Source organism: Hyla sarda, chromosome 9, assembly GCF_029499605.1.
Source record: "Hyla sarda isolate aHylSar1 chromosome 9, aHylSar1.hap1, whole genome shotgun sequence".
Taxonomy (NCBI): Eukaryota; Metazoa; Chordata; class Amphibia; order Anura; family Hylidae; genus Hyla; species Hyla sarda.
In genome coordinates this window covers 27644205-27667674 of record NC_079197.1, presented here as the reverse complement: position 1 = coordinate 27667674, position 23470 = coordinate 27644205, and the positions used below count along the sequence as shown (strand labels likewise).

The window sequence follows — 23470 nt, the reverse complement described above, 5'->3', positions numbered from 1 at the left end:
AACCACCATAAGGTGATTTTAGTTGTACGTACCTGCCAGAACAGGGTATTTCCTGTTGAATTTCATTCTCTAAACTACACATCCCATAGTTCCATAGTTTGTAAGTATGAAGTCACTTTCCTCCCTCCCACACATCAATCACTCCACCCATTGAAACACAGATGTCATCCCTTCAATGCAAAACACCAGTGTTTTCTAATCAGGGGGCTAACAACTGTTGCAAAATGAACTCTTGTCCACCCAGCGGTCGCTCCACCCATTGAAGCAGGACAAACTCCCTCTGGTCACCTGACTAGTGATGTCATGTCTCGGACAACCTGGGAAAACCTGAGACCTCAGTAATTTTGTATGCTGTTAAAAATAAATATTGGAGCGATAATCACAGAAGAATTGTGAGACGACCATCACACACAGGTACAGACACAATAATATGAACTACACTAACTTTACAGCCCCTGTAGCATAGTCAAATAAAAAAAGATCCTGCAATACCCCTTTAAAGCCTTATGACATGGGCCAGTGTGATAGTTGGTCTATGGTGTCTCTAATAATGGCAATTATCCAATATGAATTGGTAGGTCCACATATATGGCCAACAAGACCTGCACTATTCATGGACCAAATCTGATCACATTCGGCTGAGAATTAAACCCCATCTAGTGAGTTAAATTGTACACTCAGCACTGCTACATATGTAACATCACAAATGCTACTGTCTATAAGAATACAGAAAATATGCCTGATATAATACATTCTCTCATCGAGGGTCTTCAAGGCTGGACGTGCTCTCGGTAATATGAGGATTGTTATGGAGGAAACTGATTAAAGGAAATCAATGGAGCAGAAAATAGTTTCCATGTCCTGTAAGTTTATGCGTGAATGTACTGTGCGTTTCAATAAAATACCAAATAAATACCATGTTTAGCATCTTTAATACTGTATTGATTCAGGCGCTCCCCTTTAAGGCGTTCACTGTATATGGCGTTCAGGCATCTGTCGCCCATGTTTTTTCTTTTACAAGGTCACATGGTCATGAGTGTTTCTGCTCCAAAATCAGACGTTTTGGAGGCCATGGAGAACTTACTTTGGCCACTCAGTCACCCAAATACAGTAAAAGGGGTTTCTGTGACTTTTTGATCGATAGTCTATCCTCAGCATAGGTCATTAATATCTGACTGGTGGGGGTTCCTACACCCGACCGGCATCCGTGCTGATCACCATTTGACTGCACACACCGTAAAAAGAAATGGAAGCCTTAGGTTCATACATTGTGTAGTGGTCATTCTGCCTTACTGGAGATCAGCTCCCATTTACTTCAATGGTAAATGAGCTACAATAACTCAACATGGCCACAAGATAATGCATGGAGCAAACTGTTCCCATAGCTTTTTACTGTATATATTGGCTGTCGTGGCTCTGGCAAATATCAGTAGAGGTGTTGGACCCCCATGGGTCAGATATTGATTACCTATGGCCATGATTCATAAAGTCCCAGAAAATGTCTTTAATGCATACCAACACTCTTCCTAGGTTGTCCCCTTTTAGTTAGTAGGGTCCTTTGATGATAAACTGATGAAAATCGGAAGGGTATGAAAACGTGCTTCCCTAGATAAAGGCATTTGCTCCAGGAGAGGTATTGAACATTTTTTATTTTATGTTGGCAACGCGTTTTGTTCCTGAACTGGGATCTTTGTCCATGCCTGACGAAGATCCTAGTTCAGGATCGAAACACGTGGACGAAATAAAATAAAAATTGCAGTGGTGTAATTTAAAGATGCCAGGGGGTCCAATGCAAAATCATGGTCCACAGCTGTAATACTTCATTTATAGTACTGAGACATCTTATGGGCCCTCAGGCTTCTGGGCTTTGGTGCAATTACACCCTCTTCAACCCTTAGATAGATAGATAGATAGATATGAGATAGATAGATATGATAGATAGATAGATAGATATAAGGCTAGATTCACACTGTTGAATTTCTGGGCAGAATTTCTGTCGGAGATCGAGCCGGCGGCACTAGGACCACGTAGACTACATTGCCATCCCCATAGATGGCAATGCATTTCTGAGCAGATCTCCCAAAAGATCCACCCAGAAATGCATTACAGTCTATTGGGGGCAGCAATGCAGGCCGCCAGCTCGATCTCCGGCAGAAATTCTGCCCAGAAATTCTGCAGTGTGAACCCAGCCTTAGAGATAGATAGATATGAGATAGATAGATAGATAGATGATAGGTAGATAGATAGATAAATAGATAGATAGATAATAGATAGATAGATAGATATAAGAGATAGATAGATATATGAGATAGATAGAGAGATGATAGGTAGATAGATAGATAAATAGATAGATAGATGATAGATAGATAGATATATATAAGAGATAGATAGATAGATAGATATGAGATAAATAGATAGATAGATAGATACATAAATATGAGATAGATAGATATAGGAGATAGATAGATAGATAGATATGACATATAGATAGGTAGATAGATATGATATATAGATAGGTGATAGATAGATAGATAGGTAGGTAGATGCAATTTCCCAAAATGCAGAATGGTAAGATATTTTGCTACTGAAGCAATTTTTATATTTTCTTGATCCCCGGTTTCAATAGAGAACCTGTATGAACAACCATAAGGAAGGAACACACCACATTCTGTAGTTCTTTATATTCTCAGAAATCAATACGAGTCGGAGGGAAGCGTTACCAGGCTGTGGTTGCTAAGCAACAAGCTGTAGCTCCATCTCTTCCCCCCGGCTCCCTGTATTAGGATCTACAGGCAGCGGATACCTAGTAAAGCTCGGGATTGATTCCCGCTGTCATTATACAATGGCCGACATGATTGTATTTATTCTAAGGCAATTTACAGCCACTTCTCTCATTTTCCTTGTTCAACTTCCCTAACACCCTTAGCCTCTTATGCCGTCCAGAAACTGCAAATGCACAGGTTATAATGGATGCCTGTACCGGGGTAATGAATACCACCCCCAGTATACTACTGTCTGCTCTTATGGAGGTTTGTAAACAGAAAGGAGCCTCGGAGTAGGAAAGAATCATATTTTCCTAGGTGAAATTGTCAGCAATTTGAAAATAATGCTACAGTAGGAGAGATGGATAAAAAGTGCACAAAAAAACAGGAACAATCTAACACTGACACTGAGTTTACTCTGAATTACTGTACATGATCCAAGGGCTGCTGGGATAATACTGAGGTTATCAGTGGATACAGACAACAAGACATCTAACCAGCAAAGAAGGGAGATCTCAGCTGTGAAGCCTACAGAATTGGCCATGTATCCCTGGACTATAAAACAGGGTGTAGGATAAGGTAGATAGATAGATATTAGATAGATAGATAGATAGATAGATTAGATATGAGATAGATATGAGATACATAGATAGATAGAGAGATAGATAGATTTGAGATACATAGATAGATATGAGATACATAGATAGATAGATAGATAGATATGAGATACATAGATAGATAGATAGATATGAGATAGATAGATAGATAGATAGATAGATAGATATGAGATAGATAGATAGATAATAGATAGAGATAGATAGATAGATAGATAGATAGATAGATAGAAAAATAGATATGAGATACATAGATAGATACATAGGTAGATATGAGATACATAGATAGATAGATAGATTGATATGAGATAGATAGATAGATATGAGATAGATATATATATAGATAGATAGATAGATAGATAGATAGATAGATATTAGAGATAGATAGATCCATGCAGCTCTGGACTATAAAACAGGATATAGGATAGAGTAGACCACTGTTTCCCAACTGGGTTTCCTCCAGCTGTTGCAAAACTACAACTCCCAGCATACTGGGAGTTGTAGTTTTGCAATAGCTAAAGGCACCCCGGTTGGGAAACACTGGGGTAGATAGATAGATATGAGATAGATGATAGATAGATATGAGATAGATGATAGATAGATATGAGATATTTAGATAGATAGATCGATAGATAGATTGAATTCATCTTTATCAAACATAAAATCTTAAATGTAAGTTTACCAAGTAGGTGGAGATAGATATACTCATGGTAAACATGGGCCCAGATACATGGGATATATCAGATTCACCTTACTAACTACCAATTATGTGCAACCATTAAAAGACCTGCTCAATGGCCAAGCTAGAGGCTACATTATTGTGGGGGCTACAAACATTTTTTAGGCCTCTTCTATAGTTGGCCAAACACATACACACATTTGGCCAGCGGCTATCTCTCCTGATCCGCCCATACACATGTACAATGAGCAGCTTGGCCAAGTATTCTGAATGAAGGGATAAAGATGCAGCCAGACCCCTTTGGCGGTGGCTTATCTCCCAGAGAAGTATGGTGAAGTTGAAATCTAACATTCCATATCCTTTTTTTCTCCGACATCATCTGTTGCAGGAGAGTTGGAGGGCCACCCACCATACACATTAGGTAGTCAGCCAGTCTCACCGAAATCAGCAGGCTTGGCTCGTACTGCCTCTGACTTAAGGGGAACCTTTCACCATGAAAATGTTATCTAATCTATCGACATTTTGTTATAGACAAGGAAGAGCTGAGCAGATTGATGCTTATCTTTATTGGAAAATATTCAGTATAACTTGTAACTTACTGGTCAAAATCTTTGACCTTTTTATGCTCAAGAGTCCAGTGGGTGGGACTATCATTGTATGACACTGTTCACTGGACTCCTTAGAATAGAAAGAGCAGGGATTTCAATCAATACATGACATGATGCTGATAGATTTGATAGCATTTCATGGTGACAAGTCCCGTTTAACTAGAGCCTATACCAAGAATCCTACCCTAATGTTTGGTCAGCGGGTGGGCATCCTAAAAGAACTGTTCAATTGAAGACAAGCAAAAAAGAAGTCATACCCATAGATGGCACACAAACATGGCAATACTCTGTAGTCTAAAGAGCTGGTGAATGATACAGAATAGAATGCCCATGAGTATTAGTCTGTAAAACAATTCACCATCTTCCAGACTCATTTCTGGAGGCTGAAATTGTGCGGTAAAGCCACTTGGCTAGCCAAAAGACCTTGAGGCAGCCAATACTTTCCATCCCCCAATTAACATTCAATCTAATTCCAAGGTGAGTGGCTGCCAGATAGATTTGGCTCCATTGAGGAATCGGTCAAAAAAAAATTTCTCTGTCTATACTAAATCTTCATTAAAACTAGACATTGAGGGTCTGCCAATAGAGTGAACAACCACAAAACCCTTTAAAGGGATTTTCCCCACATAAGTATTAATGGCCTATCAATTAGCTAGCCATCATTGTCCGATCAGTGGGGGTCCACAGCTCTGAGTCAGGCATGGTGGTCTTTTTAGAAACAAGTAGCAAACACCACAACCCATTTGTCCTAGGTATTGGTGGGGATCTCAACAGAGTCTCATACAGTTGAATATACACTGCTCAAAAAAATAAAGGGAACACTTAAATAAACACAATAAAGGAGTGGTTTTGCAGGTGGTGACCGCTACCTCCACCTTTGTGCAAGGGGGAGCCCTGCCAGAGCCCTGCAAAATGACCTCCAGCAGGCCACAAATGTGCATGTGTCGACCCAAACAGTCAGAAACAGATTCCATGAGGGTGGTATGAGGGCCCGACGTACCACCGTGCAGGACATTTGGCACCAAGATTGGCAAATTCGCCACTGGGGCCCTGTGCTCTGAAAGCAGGTTCACACTGATCACATGTGACAGACGTGACATGAGTCTGTAGACGCCGTGAAGAACGTTCTGCTGCCTGCAACATCCTCCAGCATGACCGGATTAGTGGTGGGTCAGTAATGGTGTGGAGTGGCATTTCTTTGGGGGGCTGCACAGCCCTCCATGTGCTTGCCAGAGGTAGCCTGACTGCCATTAGGTATCGAGATGAGATCCTCAGACCCCTTGTGAGACCATATGCTGGTGCGGTTGGCCCTGGGTTCCTCCTAATGCAAGACAATGCTAGACCTCATGTGGCTGGAGTGTGTCGGCAATTCCTGCAAGAGGAAGGCATTGATGCTATGGACTGGCCCGCCCTTTCCCCAGCCCTGAATCCGATTGAGCACATCTGGGACATCATGTCTCGCTCCATCCACCAACGCCACGTTGCACTACAGACTGTCCAGGAGTTGGCGGATGCTTTAGTCCAAGTCTGGGAGGACATCCCTCAGGAGACCATCCACCACCTCATCAGGAGCATGCCCAGGCATTGTAGGGAGGTCATACGGGCACGTGGAGATCACACACACTACTGAGCCTCTTTTGACTTGTTTTAAGGACATTACATCAAAGTTGGATCAGCCTGTAGTGTGGTTTTAGTGTAGTGTGGGTTGATAAATTTGATTTCCATTGATAATTTTTGTGTGATTTTGTTGTCAGTACATTCAACTATGTAAAGACGAAAGTATTTCATACGATTAGTTCATTCATTCAGATCTAGGATGTGTTATCTTAGTGTTCCCTGTATTTTTTCGAGCAGTGTACATCAATAAGTATAACAGCAAAACCAATGTTGAATGACCACCAAATAACGGAATATACCATTCCCATGTAATAACTATTAGTGACCTAAACTCATTAATTATTAATGAGGACTCGGAATATTGATGAAGACTAGCCTCTTGTAAAGCGGACTCCATTTCTACACATCTGCAATTCACTTTAAGGATATACAACCCGATATGTTATTTCTGCGGTACTCAAGAGGTTGATGAATATCGTTGTCGTGCTGGCTAGCTGGGAGTAATAGTCCCTTTGGGATGTAGATGATGATGACACGTGGCAGTGGGGTACAGCTCATATGAGGATCCCCGTAAGGCCCACTATACTTTTGTCAAAGGGTTGTTCCCTGTAGTGTGAATTGCAGGAATTATAAATCCTGACACATGGATAGTGTGGAAAATTTTTAAAATTTTACAGGACGCTCTGTTCCAGCATAATACAGCTATTCTAGCACAGAGTGAAATATTGCACCTTTTTGGAGCAAATGAGTGACTAGTTGGTCATTGTCCCTTTAAGGTTTGTTTTTTTTAGCAGATAAACTGACTGGAAAGCTTTTGTTGTGCAGTTTGCATTAAAGGAGGTTACCAATGAAATGCAGTTGCTAACAGGATACAGTCCAATGAGGTGTCTATTGTTGGCCAAATACTTGTACTCTTAACTTTCTGGTTTGCAGCATAATAATCTACGAGCAGGGTGTATACAGAAGGATTTCTGTAATATGTTAAACCACACAACATTAACTCTGATAGTTGGTCTCTAAAAAGATTAGTGTATGCAGAGGGGTCCTTGTTCAGCTTTCACCTCCTCTGACTAAGCAATACTTCTTGGAGCTGGAAACTTGAGCACAATGGGAGAGATTTATCAAACCTTGTGTAAAGGAACACTGGAGCAGTTGCCCATTGCATTCAATCAGATTTTAGCTTTCATTTTTAAAAGGGCCTCTGAAAAATGAAAGAGGGAAAATGATTTGGCAACCGCTCCACTGTTCTTCAACTCAAGGTTTAATAAATATCCCCTTACAGAGTGTTTCTGCCATGATCAGTGCACACGCAAACCAGATCAGTCTCAGGTGATATGGTACTTGCAACTTGAACAGGACTTGTGACTTGCTTGAAGCAGGCTTGAACAGTGTACAGGACACAGAAGAGGATTGCATTTTTCCCAGGAGGTACATTGAACTAAGAGTTCTCTCTGTTCTGGCCTGAAGTTTACTGGGCCTTGGAAATACACTCTATACGATGTATATGTCTGTCTAGCAAGAGAAAAACTAGAAAAGATGTTGCACAGGTAAACACCTGACTAAAACTGACTGTTTTTGGTCCAGCCCTCTTGGGAACTCTTGTCTAGGAACTCTTCCCACAGCCTCCCAGAAACTTCTGCACAGAAGCCTTGCTGAGGAGCACATCATGTGACCAATGAATCACTCATCTGATACATTATGAAACATTTCAACCCTTTCACAGTTGTGAGATCTCAGCGTATGCTGATATAGCAAGGTAATGTGCACAACAGTTATGCAGGGTAACTCACAGTTGAAGGAGTATTCCACCCCTAGACATCTTATCCCCTAGGATAGGGGAAAAGTTGTCTGATCATGGGGATCCCGCCACTGGGGACTCCCGTGATCTCTCTGCTGCACTCAGCGTTCGTTTAGAGCTTCAGGTGCAGCGCCAGAAGCTTGTGACATCACGGTCACGCCCCACTCGTGATGTCACTGCCACGCCCCCTCAATGCAAGTCTATGGGAGGGGGCGTGACGGCCTCCTATAGACATGCATTGAGGGGCATGGCCGTGACGCCACTAGCGGGGTGTGATTGTGATGTCACAAGCCTCCGCCCCGCATTGCCAGTCATCTGGCACGGAACGAAGTTCGCTCCATGCACCGGATGTCTGGGGTGCCGCAGCCAAGATCACAGGGGTCCCCAGCAGCAGAACCCCCACGATAAGACATCTTATCCCCTATCCTTTGGATAGGGGATAAGATGTCTAGGGGTGGAGTACCTCTTTAACTATTACATATTTTAACTGTTAGCAGTGGGTTTTCTTAGTCACAGGACACATTCTTAGATACTGTAGCAGTTACACGGGTACCAGGACACTGGATTTCTAAATAATCTTTTTTTTTTTATCGTCTTCTTAGCTGTTAGAGGTCTTCTTATGTGTGCACAACTACTATTATAAATAATAGCTGCACAGATATAAACCACGTGGAGGAATTTCATCCACACAGTCTAAAAAGGAACAGATTTAATGAGACTCATATCTGCCCTTCAGCATCTCGCAAAGACCTCCTGCTGCTGAACATGGACACACAGTCTCCTCATCCAAGAGCCACCGCCCTTAGGAAGCATCGAGCTGTGTAGTTATGACAGAGCGCCAGCAGCTGACTCTCCCTAGAGAACCAATATGCATATCTCTCATTCTCTGACGTCCCCCGGACCCACCTTTGCACCAGCTTTGATCATCTTCAAACCATGATCACACTAGAAGGACTTAGCTCTGAAGGTTTATTTTAGCCATTACATCAAGTGCTGTGTAGTGTAAGCGATAGATCTCCAGTCTGTAACGTGTGTAATATAGTATTGGCAAAGATTGGGTTACCAATAAATCTGTACTCCAGGATGCTATTAGAGACACTGATGGACTCACACCGGTGGAGTGGTGTCAAGTTGTCTGACCTGTTTGATGCCATTTTATGATACGGCTCTGGATTCCATATGTGATGGATTTTTTGTGTTTAATCTTTATTATATATTTTTTTGGATTGCAGTAGTAACTCCCTTCTAGTTAATGTGCCTAGATGTATTGCTATATAATGTAATGGAAAGTCCACATGACAATCCACATCCACCATAGAAGTTAAAGGTGACCATACATCATCAACAACTGTCAGATGAACTTTTATTCAGCCAACCATTATTTCTCTTGACTGCCCCATACACATGAACGTTCACCACGACTGAACAATTATGTGTTCTCTATGTGGAGGGGGGTAAGTCCCAACTACACAGCAGTGGTGCCAGCCAAAATCTATGCCAACTCAAGGCTGGTTTAAGTTTTATTTGTCGTGCACTGAGACAATCTCTGATATGACAAATGCATGTCAGGCTAGGGTAGCTCTTAAAAGGGGTACTCCTCCCCTAGACATCTAGAGGATAAGATGTCTGATCATGGGGGTCCCAACGATCTCCCTGCTGCACCCGGTGTTTGTTTAGAGCGTCGGAGGCTCATGGTGACGATACACCCTCTCTAATAGACTTGCATTGAGGGAGCGTGGCAGTGATGTCAGGAGCAGGGCGTGACTGTGACATCACGAGACTCTGCCCCGCATTGCCAGTCATCCGGCATCCGTGCATCGGATGTCTGAGGTACCGCAGCCAAGATCGTGGGGGTTCCCAACGGCAGAACCCCCACGATCAGACATCTTATCTCCTATCCTTTGGATAGGGGATAAGATGTCTAGGGGCAGAGTATCCCTTTAATGCAAAGAGCTTCAGGCATGCAAGACGAAGGGCCAACCTATTTGACATAGAACTGGGAAACATGATGGACACCAGAGGTAGGTATCAGTGGTGTTACTTGTAGATTCTGGGCCCCGATGCAAAATCTGCAACAAGGCCCTTTGTGCTGATTGTAATACTGGTCTCTAAAGGGGTAGATGTGCTTTGAGGGCACCAGGGCCCCGATGTGACTGCTACCTCTGCACCCCTATAGCCAATCCCCCTCTACTTTATAGGACTGTCAGCAGTTTTGTTAGCTCAAAATGTTGGTCTTTAGTAAATTTACAAGAAGTATTAGGTATCATAAGCAGACTAACAATTTCTCTGATAAATATAGTCTACACCATGGTGACATGTTGATAAATCGTCCCCATTCTGCATACATAGTGCACTCCGAGGCACATCAGTTCAAGACATTTTGAATATATAGCCGAAAACAGAGATATGTTTTTTCGTTTTAGGGCAACTCTGTATTTTCATCAGGACAAAAACGCAAAGATGTTATGACAAGAATGATAAATGTAAGTATTTAAGCCTGAAGTTATTGTTTTTTGACTGATCATTCATTCATCTGGTACTTACAATGATGCATAAGACGTCTCTTAAAGCTTGAGTAAGCATGCCTGCCTACTATTGATTCCAAAATCATGGGCTGTGGCATAGATGCAATCTATTCTAGTCTATGTTTCCTAAAAAATCTTTCTAAATTCAATAGACCTTCATCGCTGGAATTCAGTCTTGCAAATCTAACCATAAAGTGACATTACACTTGGTCAATACTTTACAGAAAAACTGTCACCTAGAATAGGTTTGTGAAGCTGCACACACAGTGCACTAGGTTTTTACTAGCCTGATCTAGGCATATATGCATAGATAAATTAGGCTTCTATATACTTAATAATAACTGCTTTATAATTCCACCACGAGTCTGGCCAACAGTCAGAGAGGAAGGGTCGGCTTTTTAGCAGGGTCTTTCTCTGCTTACGTCTTAGTTGCCTGATACAATTCGCTCACCTGCCCGCAGCGACCCTGTGTAGTTTCCGGCTGTGATCAACTGCGGGACGTAAGCAGAGAGAGGCAGTGCGGCTCCAGTGAAAAGCAGATTCCGGGCCCCGCCTCCCTGACTGTAGGCCTGACTCCCTAAGAAATTATAAAGCAGTTATTTGTAAGTATACAGAAGCCTATATTATTTATAGGTATGCCTAGAATAGGCTTGTAAAGACCTAGGGCACTGTGTGTGTAGCGTCACAAGTCTATTTAAGGTGACAGTTTCATTTTAAAGGGGTACTCCACCCCTGGACATCTTATCCCCTATCCAAAGAATAAGGGATAAGAGGTCTGATCACGGGAGTGCCACTGATGGGGACCCCCGTGATCTCCCTGCTGCACCCGGCGTTCGTTCAGAGTGTTGGGTGCAGCGACGGAGGCTCGTGATGTCACGGCCAGGCCCCCTCAATGCAAGTCTATGGGAGGGGGCGTGACGGTCATCACACCCCATCCCATAGACTTGCATTGAGAGGGCATGAACCTGACGTCACGAGCCTCAGCCCCGCATTGCCAGTCATCCAGCACAGAGCAAAGTTTGCTTCGTGCACCAGATGTCTGGGGGGCCGATGCCAAGATCGTGGGGTTCCCCAGCGGCAGGACCCCTGCGATCAGACATCTTATCCCCTATCCATTGGATAAGGGATAGGATGATAGGGGATAGGATGTCTACACACTTGGGCAGAGTAAACAACATCTTCTTGCAAGAAAGGGTCCTGCATAAGTACTTTCTGAACTTAATAGGAAAAAAAATGTCTCCCATGTAGGGACCTCTGTAGGACACATTCAAGTGAGAACGGCTGCTTTGGCTGACATGGACACAGCCATAGGGGCAACACAACTGTATTGCAGCCAAATGACTCTACACTTAGTTACAGGAAGATGTAATGACACACCAGAGGCGTTTTCTACGTTTTCTCCAATTGCAAGGATAAAGCATCAATGTTTGTTTGGTGGAGCACCGACCCCTGCCGATCAGCAAAATGATGAAAACAAAGAAGGCACTGAACTTACTGGAGCACCACAGCCCGGTCAACCGGACACAACAGATCATCTGTAAGTTGGACTGTGCTGCACTACTAGGCACAGCTGAATATATGGACAAGCCACCCAGCAGTGCTCCACAGAGGGCCACAGCTTCTTCATTCCAATGATCAACAAAGTTCAATCAATGTTTAGTCCCAGATTACCCCTTTTAGGATATGGCCCCTTTCGGGATAAAACATTTTACCAAACAGTTAACAAAAGAGGGTCTGTACTCTAGTCCACAACATGGTTTGATATCTAAACCCTGTATGTAAACCAATCCTTATTTTGCTGGAACAATTCTGGGAACTGGGCCATGAAGGGGATGAGTTTATGGAAATTCCGCCCAAAAAATAAAAAAATTTGGGGGTAGTCCAGGACCTTTTGGGAATGTTCTTAGGGGGTCTCAGCATGGCTTAGATGTTTAGGTTTTGGCCTTTATAATGTTGCTAACTAATCTATGCCATTGGGTCCTGGGAGTTCAATAACATTTTCAGGTTTCATTTTTAAAATGGAATAAAATGGAAGCAGGGAGATATTTAGGGGATTAGGCCATTTTGGGGCCCATTGGGTTAATTTACAATTGCAAATGCACTTTGTTTCTGGCGCAGTTTGTGCAAAAAAATTGTGCATGCATGCCTTTTTAGACATTTTTTGGGCTGTGTCTAACATGGAAGCATTGCCTAGCAGAAAGTGGTGATGTTTATCAAAAAGTGGCGGATGGATTTAGGGTGACTTTGTGGGACAAAAACAGCCCACCAGAATATAGATGCCCATTTTAAAACAAACTAATAGTTTATATAAACACACTTGACAATCTAAAGTTACAACAGATTTATCAAACATCTAGGCATATGCTGTCTAAGACTTAGTTTTAGTAAATCTGGGCCAATATGTCCTTACATAATTAAGGGACATCAGCTCTTTACCCCGCCATGGGCCAGCCATTGGATACAACATTCACATTTGCTTGACATTAAATTGTCTTCTGTTGTAGACTGAAAACACAACTGGAAAATTACATTTTTTTCTTAATTTCCCACTAGTTGATACAGGGTTCTTACCTGTCCTTGCCAAATGACCTGAGTAAAAAATCATTATTATTCCAGACATAGACAAGTAATGTGTTCACATTTGTCTGTCTCTGTTACTGCAATGCATTCTTATTAAAGTCCACATGTGCTACATATGGTAAACCACAATGTCAAGTATATGCTTACTTTTGAACACACTTTAAAGGGGTATTCCGGCCAAATACATCTTAGGCTGGGTTCACACTACGTTTTTGCCATACTGTTTTCAATCCGTTTTTCTAAAGAAAACCGTATGGCAAAAAAACGGATGGAACAGTATGGAAAAAAGTAAACCGTATGCATTTTTAAACAGTATACTGTTTTTAAAAGTGCATACAGTTCCGTCAGTTTTTATAGAAAAAAAAAACATACGTTTTTTGAAAATTTGGTCCATTGTTAATGGGAGGGGTTTGGGTGGGGACTTTAGGATTCAAATGGGCATGTGCAAAGTAAAAACGTATACGTTTTTCCCGTATGGAACCGTATACATGTGCGTTTCCTATCAACGTCCATGTTAAAAAAAACATATGCGGTTGCAGTACGGTTTTTAAACTGGAGACAAAATCGTGGTCAACCATGGTTTTGACTCCGGTTTAAAAACCGTACTGCAACCGCATACGTTTTTTTTAACATGGACGTCGATGGGAAACACACATGTATACAGTTCCATACGGGAAAAACGTATACGTTTTTACTTTGCACATGCGCATTTGAATCCTAAAGTCCCCACCCAAGACCCCTCCCATTAAAAATGGACAAAATTTTCAAAAAACGTATGGGTTTTTTTTTCTATAAAAACTGACGGAACTGTATGCACTTTTAAAAACAGTATACTGTTTAAAAACACATATGGTTTACTTTTTTCCATACTGTTCCATCCGTTTTTTTTTGCCATACGGTTTTCTTTAGAAAAACGGATTGAAAACAGTATGGCAAAAACGTAGTGTGAACCCAGCCTAATCCCCTATCCAAAGGATGTCTGATAGTGGGGGCCTACTACTGGGACCTCCCGCGATCTCCGTGCAGCATCCGCATTCAATGTGGGGCTGCGTATCCAGTCTCGGAAACCTCTTTGTTACCGGGACTGGAGAGGTGACATCACACCACGCCCACTTGCCATCACGACCCCTCCCATAGACATAATTGGAGGGGGCGTGGCGTGACGTCACATCTCCAGTCCCAGAAACAAAGAGGTTTCCGAGACTGTAGACGCAGCCCCACATAGAATACGGGTGCTGCACGGAGATTGCGGGGGGGGGGGGGGGGGGGGCCCTCACGATGACACATATTATCCCCTATCTTTTGGATAGTGGATAAGATGTATTTGGCCAGAATACCCCTTTAATGCTACATTTTCAGTTAATGTATTATATGACTACTTGCTGCTAACAACCCCATTGGTAAAGACCCTGTTGGCTGCCATAATGGATGTTGGCCATAAAAAACAATAAAGATGCAAAACCAACTGATAGTTACTGAATATCATCCCTAGTGGAATATGTATTAAAAGGGACCCAGTTTAAGGGGTCACTCTTGCCTATTGGCTTTGTTTACTATTGCAGCTAGGTCCTATTTAAGTCAATGACAAAAAGGGCCATGGTGCTTTCCAGAGGCGTAACTTAAAGCTCCGGAGCCCCTTGATCAATTAATATTACTGATGTCTTACATGGCAGAGGGGCCTTCGGTTTCTCTCAGGCATCATGCTACCATTACACCCCTATAGCTACACCCAGGATGCTTTTATTCTTATGACCATTAAAGATACCAAAAGTCAATCCCTCATTAGTTAGTTCTTCTCCAGAAGGAAGAACACTGTCTGTATTGTGACCTGTTGGAGTCATCCAGCTTGTAAGGTAATGGCTGATACTTTACTTAGCCTTCAGTAAAGAGGTACTCCGCTGCCTCATTGTTCGGAACATTTTGTTCTGAACGCTTGGAGCGGGCAGCAGTGGTTGTGATGTCACGACCACACCCCTCATGACGTCATACCATGCTCCCTCAATGCAAGTCTATGGGAGGGGGCGTGGTGACCACCACGCCCCCTCCCATAGACTTGCATTGAGGGGGCGTGGTCATGACCTCATGAGTCATGACCCCCACCGCAGGCACCCAGCGTTCTATATGAACTCTGGTTGCTCCATAGAGATTGCAGGGTCCCAGCTGTAGGACCCTCCTGATCAGACATCTTATCCCCTATCCCTTGGATAGAGGATAAGAGGTCTAGGGGCAGAGTACCCCTTTAAGCATTACAGGAGAATTTAGTCAAACCAGAATTTCCAAAACAAAGAGACTCCCATCTCTTCCTCTACATTTGGGAGCAGATTCTAGTTTGGCTAGACATTTTCACTTATTTTTCAAGGCTCTTGAATGGGTCAGATATTGACTTTCCTTCCGTTTCGTTTTCCTCCTAAAGGATAGCAGTGTCGGCAACTCAATGGCGGAGATTTATCAAAACCTGTCCAGAGAAAAAGTTGCCCAGTTGCCCATAGCAACCAATCAGATCGCTTCTTTCATTTCTCAGAAGCCTTTTCAAAAATGAAAGAAGCGATCTGATTGGTTGCTATGGGCAACTCAGCAACTTTTCCTCTTGACAGGTTTTGATAAATCTCTCCCAATGTCCTTATTTATTACATATATGGCAAATCTGAATCTTTCCTTTTGGGTAGATTGTTTATGGACCTGGTTGTAGGTGCTACCTGGGGTCTGAAGTTAAAGGGGTACTCCGGTGAAAAACTATTTTTTTTTCTAATCAACTGGTACCAGAAAGTTAAACAGATTTGTAAATTACTTCTATTAAAAATTCTTAATCCTTCCTGTACTTATTAGCTGCTGAATACTACAGTGGAAAATCTTTTCCGTTTGAAGCACAGAGCTGTCTGCTGAATCACGAGCACAGTGTTCTCTGCTGACACCTCTGTCCATTTTTAGGAACTGTCCAGGGTAAAAGGAAATCCCCATAGCAAACATATGCTGTTCTGGACAGTTCCTAAAATGGACAGAGATGTCAGCAGAGAGCACTGTGCTCGTGATGTCAGCAGACAGTTATGTGTTTCAAAAAGAAAAGAATTTCCGCTGTAGTATTCAGCAGCTAATAAGTACAGGAAGGATTAAGATTTTTTAATAGAAGTAATTTACAAATCTGTTTAACTTTCTGGCACCAGTTGATTTAAAAAAAAAAAAAAAAAAAACGTTTTTCACCGGAGTACCCCTTTAACCCACTAATAATATGTCATGATATGCGGATAAATTGGACCAAATGGCAAACTCAGCTCTGTTACATCTGAAGTAGCTTCCACAGCAAACCAGCCAGATAATCATTTGTGTGGACTTCATTAATTTAGCAGAATCATTTGCATCAGCATCTACTTCATGCTGGGTATTCACTTCAGCTTCTGGTTAGCATCAATCAGATAGTGAGAGCAGCAACCACATTACATAGCAAGTCTTTGTATTGGAAGCAATCTTACATGATCTCTCTCCACCCAATACCCAATTCCCAGTTCCAATAATCAGGTTTTCCATCTCCTTGGTAACAAAACAACAAGACTCTCATTATAGTGTAAGAGAGCTTGTCTGAGGAAGAGACAATTATGAGCAATGGAAGGACCATCCACCACATACAGCAGTTAAAATAAGTATTGGACACGTCACCCTTTTTATCGCTGAATATAATTCCAGAGGTGCTATCGACATGAAATGTTCCCCAGATGTTGGTAACAACACAAGTAATCCATTCAAACAAAGAAACCAAAACAAATAAGATCATGAATTAAGATATGTGTAATAATGTGAAATGACACAGAGAAATAGTATTGAACACGTGAAGAAAGGGAAGTGCAAAAAAGGCATGTAAAGCCAAGTCAACAGCTGAAATCTATCATTAATTAAAAAGCAATCCAGACCCTTGTCAGTGCAAATTAATATCAGCTGTTCAGTCCCAACCGATGGCTACAAAAGGGTCTCATTGCCGAGGTGTCACTCAAGACACATCTCATGATGGGTAAAAGCAAAGAGCTGTCTCAAGACCTTCACAAACTTAGTGTTGTAAAATGTAACAATGTGTTGGTTTCAGGGGCATTTCTAAGCTTCTGAATGTTCCAGTGAGTTCTGTTGGGGCCATAATATGGAAGTGGAAAGACGATCATTTCACCATGAATTTGCCCCAACCAGGTCCTCCTCACAAGATGGCTGACAGAGGAGCAAGAAGAATAATCAGAAGGATTGTCCAAGAGCCAAGGACACGTGTGGAGAGCTTCAAGAAGGCCTTTAATTAGCAGGTACTGATGTCTCAAAGAAACGGTATATAGTGAGAAAAATGGTGAGGTGTCAAATACTTTTTTCACCCGATGTATTTCTAGCCATACACATAAGAGAGCTGTAGGTTTCCTCAGTTCCTCCAACGTAATGTTCATAAGACACCTGCAGAGGGAAACCATATTTCTTGGATACAAGTCTTTCTCGAAAACTGTACAGATAAGCACCCTGATCCTTTGGCATGGATAAGGTTACACCACCATATTGCTCATTGGTCTTCTAAAACTAGACCCAACCATCAGTAGTCACAGTCTACAATATCAGGCCAACTACCAAATAGTCATTTGGATGGAGTAGCATGGAGTATATTGACCCAACATATGTTTTTCAGCATCTATATAACTTAGACTGTGTCCTTTACTATATGGGTTAAACAGGAAATATACATACATAGTGTGACCATTTTTCTTGCACCCTTATAGATGGTGCCTAACACCTAGGTTTTTATGCACAATTTAAAATCTGTAACCACTTGCGGTGCACTGAGGAGGCCTCACCAAGATGTAAAGTCATTTCTTGAGAGTGTGCACAGAGATCTATATGGACGGTGATGCATTCACTGGCTACAAGCCTTGGCGAAATGGAACCCAAGAGTGTCTGGATAAAGTCCATATTCAGTTTCAGAAATACGTGGTGATATTTATTCAATGCATTGCTGGGTACTTGCACATTGGCACAAGATACCTGGAACAATCATTTGTCTACTGGCTTTTTCCTCTAAATCCTCCATTACTATTCCCATTCAACATATCATCCGTATGTAGGGAGAGAGATAAGGGAGTGCCCCATTCCTGTGGTGCTGCTTATTAGATGAGCTAACTGGATAGGAAACATCAACTTTGTCTGGGTTGTCCTGAGAGGCACGAAATTGGTAGAAGAACCCATCAATATCAGGAGGTTCATCCAACCGAAATCTCCTCAGAAGGACCATAGACAGTCAAAGATCTCAGTGAGTAAGACATCTTGGTCTCTGCCACCGGAACATTATGCACAAAACATTTTAGAATATATGTTGAATTTGTAGGGTTCTGGGCACCTGGACCCCACTGATTGAGATAATGGCCTAACCCCATCCAAGTATCAGAAGAAGTTGAAGATAGTGCTTTCATGGCAGGAGGTACAGAAACCCAGATTAGTGAGTGCTGGTGGAAAAAGATTTTTGACCATGTACCTAGAATTAACTATTGGGTCTCCATTAGGATCATCCGAAACAGGGACACGTAACCTGCGTACCAATATGGCAAACTTCTTCATGCATAGGTTCTTTGCCTCTGTAGGACATGTTCAGTGAAGACCACCGACCAATATTTATAAAGAATTCTATAGATAGCTTCAGTATGAAAGATGGATGGATGGATAGATAGATAGATAGATAGATATGAGATAGATCGATAAATAGATATGAGATAGATAGATATGAGATAGATAGATAAATAGATGAGATAGATAGATAAATAGATATGAGATAGATAGATAGATATGAGATAGATAGATAGATAGATATGAGATAGATAGATAGATAGATAGATAGATAGATAGATATGAGATAGATAAATAGATATGAGATAGATAGATAGATATGAGATTTATAAATAGATATGAGATAGATATGATAGATATGAGATAGATAGATAAATAGATAGATATGAGATAGATAGATAGATAGATAGATAGATATGAGATAGATAGATATGAGATAGATAGATAGATAGATAGATATGAGATAGATAAATAGATATGAGATAGATATGATAGATATGAGATAGATAGATAGATAGATAGATAAGAGATAGATATGAGATAGATAAATAGATAGATATGAGATAGATAGATAGATATGAGATATATAGATATGAGATAGATAGATATGAGATAGATATGAGATAGATAGATAGATAGATATGAGATAGATAGATAAGAGATAGATATGAGATAGATAGATATGAGATAGATAGATATGAGATAGATAGATATGAGATAGATATGAGATAGATAGATAGATAGATATAAAATAGATAGATAGATAGATAGATATGAGATAGATATGAGATAGATAGATATGAGATAGATAGATAGATAGATATGAGATAGATAGATAGATAGATAGATATGAGATAGATAAATAGATATGAGATAGATATGATAGATATGAGATAGATAGATAGATAAGAGATAGATATGAGATAGATAAATAGATAGATATGAGATAGATAGATAGATATGAGATAGATAGATATGAGATAGATAGATAGATATGAGATAGATAGATAGATATGAGATAGATAGATAGGAGATAGATATGAGATAGATAGATATGAGATATATATGAGATAGATAGATAGATATGAGATAGATATGAGATAGATAGATATGAGATAGATAGATAGAGAGATATGAGAAATCGATAGATAGATAGATACATAGACACATAGAAAGATAGATTAATTAACCACAGAGCCAATCTTGCCGCATAAAGTAAAGCAGTGTTTCTTAACCAGGGTGCCTCCAGCCGTTGGCTGTCAGGGCATGCTGAGAGTTGTAGTCTTGCAACAGCTGGAGACACACTGATTGGGAAACACTGAAGTAAGGAATAGTAAAGCCCTTTTGATCCCATTTACAGTACCATTTAAGTGCCTCGCTCTCTCCAGTTCTCAGTAACAATACATAACCTTGAAAATCCCTCAGCACTGTCCATTCAGTCTCACAGGGAGTGGCCACTTACCCAATCCCCCATATGAAGCCACACCGTGCGAAACCAGTAAGTGTACCAGACCCCTTCTATAACGGGTTACAATACAAAGCTGCAAAATCTACCCCAAGCATCACCCCCTAATATATCAAGCGACACCCTGTGTATTTAATGATACTGTCCTGACGGGGTTAAATGAACGATTGAGTAGAGTGGTCCCATATAGCTTCATGAATGGGCCCCACTGTTATCTCTCACATCCCTTCCAAGGAAAAACTTATCCCATCCCCCCAACTCTCTAAGCATCTGATGATGTCATATAATGGTCTCTTCCCCCATTTCTCTACTATCTCAGGTTCACATTTTTCCACATATATATATATATATATATATATATATATATATATCTATCTATATATATATATATATATATATATATACATATATATATATATTTATTTATATATATATTTTTATTTATAAATTTTTATAATTCAATAATTCATTTTTCAATTCGTATCGACTATTGAACATAAAAGGTATGAGCGAAAATATTATATATATATATATATACATATGTAAATAAAATATATATATATATATATACATATATACACATATACATATATATATATATACACATATACATATATACACACACACACATATATACACACCTCACTATATTTCTAAGTATCTTTTCAATATATATATATATATATATATATATATATATATACATATATATAGATATATATATATATATATATATATATAAAAAAAATATATATATATATATATATATAAAAAAATATATATATATAAAAAAAAAATATATATATATATATATAAATATATATATATATATATATATATATATATATATATATATATATATTGAAAAGATTCTTAGAAATATAGTGAGGTGTACGTGTATTACGTCTATCATGTGCTATGGTACAACATATCGTCACTAGACACACGCCCGTATAGATACACCGAGAACGATGTATATAGATGATAGATAGATATGAGATAGATATGATTGATTCAATGCACGGAAGTAGTATATCTCCTTACATTGCCATCATGTATCCTATTTGTTGACTATACATGCCGATACATTTGCCTTATGGCAGTGTTTCCCAAGCAGGGTGCCTCCAGCTGTTGCAAAACTACAACTCCCATCATGCCCGGACAGCCGAAGGCTGTCCGGGCATGATGGGTGTTGTAGTTTTGCAACAGCTGGAGGCACCCTGGTTAGGAAACGCTGCCTTATGGTATCGTTTTCTGGATGGTGCATTCATTATAGCGTACAATGTAGCACCACGCAACCCTTCCCTGCAGGGGAACCTATTGTACCTCATCGCTTGCATTGATAAAGACGAGACACCGAAGGAAGCAAACAATGCAATCGCATGCAAATGACAGGGCGCAAGGTCCGTGCACTGACATGTCTCTTCCGCTGTGATCTTATACGGATGGAGAAGACGTATGAATGTGGATGCCACGCAGGGCATCGCAGCCTACCTGGTAGAAGGATGAACAATAGGGATGACAGCGGCGCGCGCCTCCCCTCCTGGTCCTGGGTGTGCTTGCCTTGGAATAGAGGCGAGGGGAGCAGCAGCAGCAGCAGGATTGCAGCTGTGTATATGAGAGCGGCAGCGAGCTACACAGTGATATCATCTACTGAGCCTGGACTGACTGCTCCTCCTCTCTCTGATGCTGCAGGGTACAGACCAGGAATCTCACAGTACAAATCACTCACATCCTCCAAAAAAAAAATAAAATAATATGATCGAGCTGAGCATGCACCATCCTATATACCTGCTGCCAAGACGGTCAGGGCATGCGAGAGCGGGGCAGGAGGGAAGGTTGTTTAATGGGCCAAGGCTCAATACATTTGTCTAATGACTCTATTCATTATTCAGTGGTTGATGTTGATATCGCAAGCTCCACTTTTGATGGTTCGGGGATAAAATAGACAACGTGGATGTGATTGTGTGCATAATTTATGGCCCAGGTAATGCTCCGCTCTAAGCGTCACCCTCTGCTTATCAAAACTGAGCGAGCGGCTTCTTGGAATGGCTCCTTGGATTCGGAGAAGTCGGCAGCATGGATTGCTTCATGGGGGGGGGGGGGGTTAGGAGTCCATGGGTGGCCATTGGCAACAGATTTTTTTGACTGTGTTTATTCCACCATGTATAAATATTATAAAGGCGTGTGCACACGGCGGCACGAGCAAGCCCTGAAGCTCGGATTGAAACATGGGACTGATAAGAACCATTTGGCCCATCTATTCTGCCCAATCTCCTAAATACTATGAATAGTCCCTGGCCCTATCTTATACGAAGGATAGCCTTATACCTATCTCTATCTTATATGAAGGATAGCCTTATGCCTATCTCTATCTTATATGAAGGATAGCCTTATACCTATCTCTATCTTATATGAAGGATAACCTTATACCTATTAGTGTTGAGCGGCATAGGCCATATTCGAATTCGCGAATATTCGCGAATATATGGAGGAATATTTCGTCATATTCGCGAATATTCGCATATTCGTAATATTCTCGTTTTATTTTTGCATATGCGAATATTCTCGTGTGCGAAAATTAACATATGCGAAAATTTGCATATACAAAAATTTACATAAGTGAAAATTCGCATATGCGAAAATTAGCATATGCAAATTTTCGCATATGTTAATTTTCGCACACCAGTCTCACACAGTAGTATTAGAGCCTTCTTACACCACATAAGCTGGAAGCAGAGAGGGATGATCACTGTGATGTGTACTGTGAAAAAAAAAAAAAAAAGAAAACGAATATTCGTAATTACGAATATATAGCGCTATATTCGCGAATATTCGCGAATTCGAGAATATGCGATATTCGCAAATAAAATTTGAATTGCGAATATTCGCGAGCAACACTAATACCTATCCCTATCTTATATGAAGGCTAGCCTTATGCCTATCTCTATCTTATATGAAGGATAACCTTAAACCTATCTCTATCTTATATGAAGGCTAGCCTTATGCCTATCTCTATCTTATATGAAGGATAACCTTAAACCTATCTCTATCTTATATGAAGGCTAGCCTTATGCCTATCTCTATCTTATATGAAGGATAGCCTTATACCTATCTCTATCTTAAATGAAGGATAACCTTATACCTATCTCTATCTTATATAAAAAATAACCTTATACCTATCTCTATCTTATATGAAGGCTAGCCTTATACCTATCTCTATCTTATATGAAGAATAGCCTTATGCC

The 23470-nt window shown here is 40.7% G+C and overlaps 1 protein-coding gene across 1 annotated transcript in view; it reads right to left on the bottom strand.

The window, feature by feature from the left end:
- L1CAM (L1 cell adhesion molecule) overlaps window positions 1–21901 on the bottom strand; it is a 207604-nt gene extending 185703 nt beyond the window's left edge. The window contains exon 1 of the mRNA XM_056540478.1: window positions 21717–21901. The gene's annotated coding sequence lies outside the window, so the exon portion shown is untranslated. The remainder of the gene's footprint in view (window positions 1–21716) is intronic.
- Window positions 21902–23470: the final 1569 nt, after the last annotated feature.